Here is a 6,659-nt window from a genome sequence, read left to right as displayed (position 1 = left end):
TGACTATACCCGCAACATTGCCTTATATATTGGCGTTTTCTTAGTCATATCTAAAATCATTCATTCATCTTATCACATAAGTTCTTAATTCAAGAAAATCACAGACATAAAGCAAAGCAAACACAGAAGTCGAAATCAACATTATTCTTTTTAGACAATCAGATGTTTTAGCCTAATGATTCCCCATTACATATCTTTTGGCATACTGACTTGGTAGAGTGTGGTGGCTTAGAAATGCCACAGCCTCCTCTCCCTTAACCATGGCCAAAACTGGGTCCACAACCACGGTTATAGTGATTCCTATGTCCATGGTCGTATAAGGTGGTTTGGCTATGCCCACATCCTTTCCATCCATCACGGTTACAGCCGTATGGTTTAACATGATGGACGTGGCTGCTTTCTTTAGATTTTTTTTTCTGCAGCCTCATTAGTTTGGGGTTGGCGAGTAATCATTATTGCCATGTATCTATTACTTTCACTTGCATTATTGTCCTCGATGATACATTCACCGAAGCCCTTTGATTTCAGGACAATCTATGTGTCTAATGCCCATTGTAAATAATTATCTCCAAAGAGATTTAGGGCAGCATAATCTAGATTGCTGATTTTCGACATCTGTAATCATATATCACTCAATCTTTATAAGAAAATAAATCGTGTGACCAAGTAAACAATCGAGTTAATGCATTCCTAATAAACAAGCCACACGGCTATAGGGGTGATGTGCAATGAGGCCACACGACCTAGGTGATGTATGATGCAATAAAGGCCACACGGCCAAGCTATGTGCAAACAATCTATGTTGATCCAATTAGGGTTTTATCATCTTAGCAATACAAAATGTGGCTAGGGTTTCAGATTTTATGAGAATCAAAATAATCTAGCACCTCAGCTTTCAAGACATCAATTAGATCAGTCAAAATAACAAGAATCAAACCTAAACTCAATTTGGATTAGGGCCCTTAGGGATTTAGGGTTTCAAGGCCCTTTGGGATTCAAATTCGAGATTTAGGGTTTCAGATTCAATATGCAATCAATCTAGCTGTCTTAACTCACAATCAATAGAACAATTCATTTGGAACCAGCAGCCAGGCATGAAGAAGAGTATGGCTAGTACTATGTGGCGCGGGCCATAAGTATTGAGCCTAGGTATGATTATTCAAGTAAGGCCGTGTGTTATCTGATCTTGGGCAAGGATGGATGACCTGATCCATAGGTGATGGATCAAGGTGTCTGATCTGATTGATCAAAGGATGCACCAGTTGTAAGAGCAAGATTGATCGGCTCCATTGGGACATGGTTCCATGGCCGGTTAGGCAAGTGTGAAGACTCATCAGTTCTGAGTCATGTGGGGTGGTTGGTTGATTGACTTAGGATCTGATGGGCATTATTAGTTCATGAGAGGACTTGGCACTATTAGTCCAAACTATTAGTCCATGAGAGGACTTGGCATTATTAGTCCATGAGAGGACTTGATATTATTAATCCATGGGAGGACTTGGTATTATATCCTAAAAAGCGTAAGGATATTGGTTGATGCATGGGCTGAGATGAGCCAGATGCATATCAATTACTATTTAAGACTTCCCAAAGGTTACTTGGTCTGTGGGGATGGTTGGTTGAATGACTAAGTACCCAAGAGAATGGTTTATGCAAGTATAAAAGAGCTGGACGAGTAGACGGGGAGCTGGGCAAAGCTATCTCGAAGCTCGATCAGCTGGAAGAGACTAGACGGAACCTCAAGTGAAGTGGTTAAGCTCAGCTAGCTGGATGAGCTAGCTAACAAGCTGGGGCAGCTGGCCATAGCTCGGTCTTAGCTAGCTTAAGTGAGTGAGCTCATGGAGCTGGATGAGCTAGCTAATTCAGCTGGGACAAAGAGCTAACAAGCTCCGTGGATGTGTCAAAGGTATGATCTAATAATGTTGCTTAGATCTAGATAGAATGGTGTAGGGGAATGGAACCTCGGATTCGTATGACTTGATTCGGGTTTAGGATCGACCCTTGAGCTGGTTGGTAGTTGATTTTGTGAAATATACACATATATTAATTGGATTTTGACATTGATTATATGTTTCACATATATTAACCAGCCATATAAACATGTCATTTACACATGCTTTCGTATTGACTAACCGAAGTTTACTATACTATATCATGACACATTCACATATAATATTAACAGTAGTTTAGTACTATCACACTACTCATCAAACTTTGTGTCAAGCCAACCCTAAATATAAAATCTTATTCATTAAGATTAACATAAAATTGATATAAATAATATATCTAATCTATTAAAACTGAAGTACAAATTGGAATTAACCCTTAATTTATGTTAATATTTACAATTTATGCCATTGAGATAATAACTACTTATATATTTTAACATTAATTATTTTTTGTCATTTAAAATAGCATAAAACATTACGAACATACCTTATCCATAGATTATGTGTAATATACACTTTTTTTTTTACGTCAAAAGGCCATTCTATTAATCAAACTTGAGGTGGTCTGGGTAACCAAACCGGAATAGAACCACCAATAAAATGCAACTCCCTATGGAAAGATCTAGCAGTCTTAGCTAAAAAATCAGAAGTCTGATTGCGCGCCCGTGGAACATGAGTGATTTTGAAGTCCGGAAAGCATATCTGTAACGTTTCTATCCTCTCCAATTCCGTCGCAAAGTTTGGCCAAGCTTGTGGGTCTTTTATCATTGCAATCAGTTCCTTACAGTCTGTCCCGAACCTCTGACATGCTGAATGTTGAAGCATGTTCTCCATCGCCCATCGCAGTGCTTCTACTTCCGAGTGCAAAGCTGATTCGCGTCGCGGAATATTTTTTGTCCCCATAAGTTGAAAGTTCCCAGCACTGTCCATCCATACCCATCCACATCCACTAAAGTGAGCCGATGATGTCCAAGATCCATCTATCAAGCAAATATTACCCAAGCTTATGGCTTGGGGTTCCTCAGGATTATTTTCTTGTACCACTGGTTGTACCACTTCATTGGCATCAAACCAGGCTTGACATTCACTTTCTGCATGTCGAACTAGATCCAAAGGATCCCTATCTATTCCCCTGAAAAGTTTTTCATTCCTAACCTTCCAAATATACCATATTATCCAGGGATAAGGATCTCTATCTTGCTCTGGCACAATAATGTTGTTTTTCCTCCAAAATAGATAGTACATATTTGTGTAGACGCTTGATACCGGAAAAATATATGTGCTTGTTGGAGTAGATGATAGAGACCAAACTTGGAGAGCTGGTGGACATTCGAAAATGGCATGGGTTACAGATAAGAGATCCCTTTATATAAGGGTTACATGAGAGATAAATGAAAATACATAAATGGAAAGATTACAAATCATAAACATAGATGAAATAGGAAAACTAGAAGAATGAAAAGTCTCTAGCTGACTTTCCCTCTCTCTCCATGCCGCGGCCGCCGCCTCTCTCTCTAGGATTTGGACCGTCTCTCTCTAGGGTTTGGGCCGGTTATGGACCGGGCCGGTTATGGACATCCACCAATTGATTTATAACAGGCACGTCACCATATTTTCGTGCTACTCTTTTTTCCAACAGGCCCTCAGCACCTGAGCCGAGCCGTATTTGCCAGAGTTAAGCCGAACCAAGTTTGGCCAACTCGGGTTGGAGATGATAACCGATTGCTAGCTCGGTTCGGTAGTGGTAAACAGATCGGTTTGAATTAAACCATTAAACCTTAATTTAAACCTCCCTTTCTCATGTCAAAAAAAAAAACACCTCCCTTTCCCTCTCACTAATGGTTTATGTACAATAGACGCTAACTTTTATTGTCTTCGTCGAGTATAGAGCAGTTTCGATGATATACAAGCAAAGATATAGAGGAGAAGCTGAAGAGTCAGCTTCGTCCGCTTGAAGTCAAGCACGCGGTCTTCGAGAGAATGGTTTACAAGAATAAGAACCAGCATAGGAGATGCTCCTATTTTCACTACCTATTTTTTTTTTTTTTTTTTTTTTTTTGTAAAGAAGGATTTATATACTGTTTCTTTCAACTGTTTTGGATTTTTATTGCTCAGATGAGGAGAGATTTGAGGCTTTTGAGAACAGCAAACATGGAGGAGATTCTGAGATCATGCTTTCATGTTATACTTATCTCTAGGAAAGGAACTAAACAGAAACTTCATGTTTTGGAGAGGTATGCTTATCTTCCATATGTTTATTACTGATTTATGATGAGAGAATGGAGACTGGAGCATAGCTGCCATTTTTGGGGTTTATGCAGCTTGAAGTTGAATAAATCTGATACTGGCAAACCAAATATCTTGAACCGGCTTCGTGGAGCTCTCCATCTACTCTCACAGGTACTCTTATGGATCTTTCTTTGTTGTTCAGGTAGAGACAAGCTGTGATCATACCAGCTCATAGATAGGAACAAGATCCGAGTGTTCTGACTGGTCATTGTGTTTGTTGCAGATGACTAAATGTTGACATGAAGAGATAAAAGAGCAAGAATAAGGACATGAAGAACCTGATTGATCATGGACAGGAGATCATGGACAAGAAATAATGGACAGGAAAACTGAAGCAAGAAAAGGTGTGAGACTGATTTAAATATCTTGCCTGAAGTCTTGGACGAATTTAAACAAGTGGAGGCAACTGGATAGAGCTGTTGGAGTGTGGAAACAAGCCAAAGTCACATGATATGCTAAGGAAAGAAGAGAGAAGAGAGTTGTCACTATCCGAAAGTGACTTCCCCAGATTTGGTCTTCATTAATTTATTCATCTCCATTTGTTTATTCATTCTTATTGTCTTATTCTCCTTGCTAGATCTACTTTTGTAACTATTGTATACACTAAATCAATCTAAGAAAAAATGTTCCTCAAATATTCTTGTCTCACTCTCTCTTGGATTCCCTCACATATCTCTCTTAGTTCTTCACCAAAATCTCTCAAATAATTCTCATAAACTCTCATTAATTCTCTTAAATTTACATGGTATCAGAGCTACAAGCTCTTGAAACCTAAATCTCTTCCGCAACTTACTCTGATTTTATTTCTCTTTTTCTCATTAAAATCTCTTATCATTCACACCAATCTCTCTCCTCTGTTCTTGAACTGTTCTTGAATTTTTCCAGTTCTGTTCTTGTGATTCTTGATGGATTCAAGAGAAAACTCAAGAATGGTGGTGATTCCAATTACTCTTAAAGGAGCTAACTATCTACATTGGGCAAGGCTTGCTAAGAGACAGCTCTTGGAGGCAGAGGGCTTTGGGAGATTGTTGAATAAGTCAAGCCACAAAAGAAGACTATCCTAGGAGAGGATGGCAAAGAGGTTGTTCTTGCTGATGCTGGCGCCAAGAAGAAATGTCAAGAGGACCAGTTAGTGTTGTCCATTCTTCAGCACAGTCTTGACCCCTCACTTCAAGAAGGTTACTCCTACTGTGAAACTTCATAGGAGCTATGGGATACACTTCAGAAGGTGTATGGAAACAATTCCAACATCAGTAGAGTCTTTGAAGTCAAGAGAGCTATCAATACTCTTAGTCAAAAAGACAATGATTTTGATAAACATTTTGGGAAGTTCAGATCCTTGTGGGCTGAACTTGAGATACTCAGGCCAGCAACTATTGATCCTGATGTGCTTAATCAAAGGAGAGAACAAGACAAGGTCTTTGCTTTGCTGCTTACCCTCCATCCAAGCTATGGTGACCTCATCAAGAACATCCTAAGGAATAGGGAGCTACCTTCTCTAGATGAGGTATGCTCTGAGATTCACAAGGAGCAAGACTCGGTTGGTCTCTTTGGAGGAGGAAAGAAAGATCTGGTGCTTGCAAACCAAGCTGATGGAGCAGCAAAAAAAAGCTCTTACAAAGCTGAAGACAAGAGGGTGTGGATTTATGATCATTGCAAGAAGAAAGTGTTGGGGTCAAAAACGGTTATTTCGAAATCAACGGCTATGATTATTTCTTATTCACGGATTTCTCGCAAAACATTCACTAAAAGAAAGATCGAAAGTGAACGAACGAGCGAATCCCGCACAAAAGCCACTCGCCGGAGAGCTGAACCGTCACGCGGGTCAGCTCACCGGCGAGCTCAACCATCACGTCGGACAGCTCGCCGGCGACCTGAACCGACGTGTGGTTATACTCGCCCGGTGACTCAACCGTCACGCCGGTCAGCTCGCCGGAGAGCTGAACCGACGTGTGGTTGCACTCGCCCGGCGAGCTCAACCATCACGCCGGTCAGCGCGCCGGCGAGCTCAACCATCACGTCGGACAGCTCGCCGGCGAGATGAACCGACGTGTGGTTATACTCGCCCGGTGACTCAACCGTCACGCCGGTCAGCTCGCCGGAGAGCTGAACCGACGTGTGGTTGCACTCGCCCGGCGAGCTCAACCATCACGCCGGTCAGCGCGCCGGCGAGCTCAACCATCACGTCGGACAGCTCGCCGGCGAGATGAACCGACGTGTGGTTATACTCGCCCGGTGACTCAACCGTCACGCCGGTCAGCTCGCCGGAGAGCTGAACCGACGTGTGGTTGCACTCGCCCGGCGAGCTCAACCATCACGCCGGTCAGCGCGCCGGCGAGCTCAACCATCACGTCGGACAGCTCGCCGGCGAGATGAACCGACGTGTGGTTATACTCGCCCGGCGAGCTCAACCGGCACGCC

The 6,659-nt window shown here is 41.9% G+C and overlaps 1 pseudogene; it reads left to right on the top strand.

Annotated features, from left to right (window-relative positions):
- LOC106319750 overlaps positions 1-6,659 on the top strand; it is a 25,338-nt pseudogene that overhangs the window by 14,833 nt on the left and 3,846 nt on the right.

This window comes from Brassica oleracea, unplaced genomic scaffold (assembly GCF_000695525.1).
Source record: "Brassica oleracea var. oleracea cultivar TO1000 unplaced genomic scaffold, BOL UnpScaffold00613, whole genome shotgun sequence".
Lineage (NCBI taxonomy): Eukaryota > Viridiplantae > Streptophyta > Magnoliopsida > Brassicales > Brassicaceae > Brassica > Brassica oleracea.
Note: the sequence above shows the minus strand (reverse complement) of the source record. Positions and strands in the feature narration are given on the sequence as shown.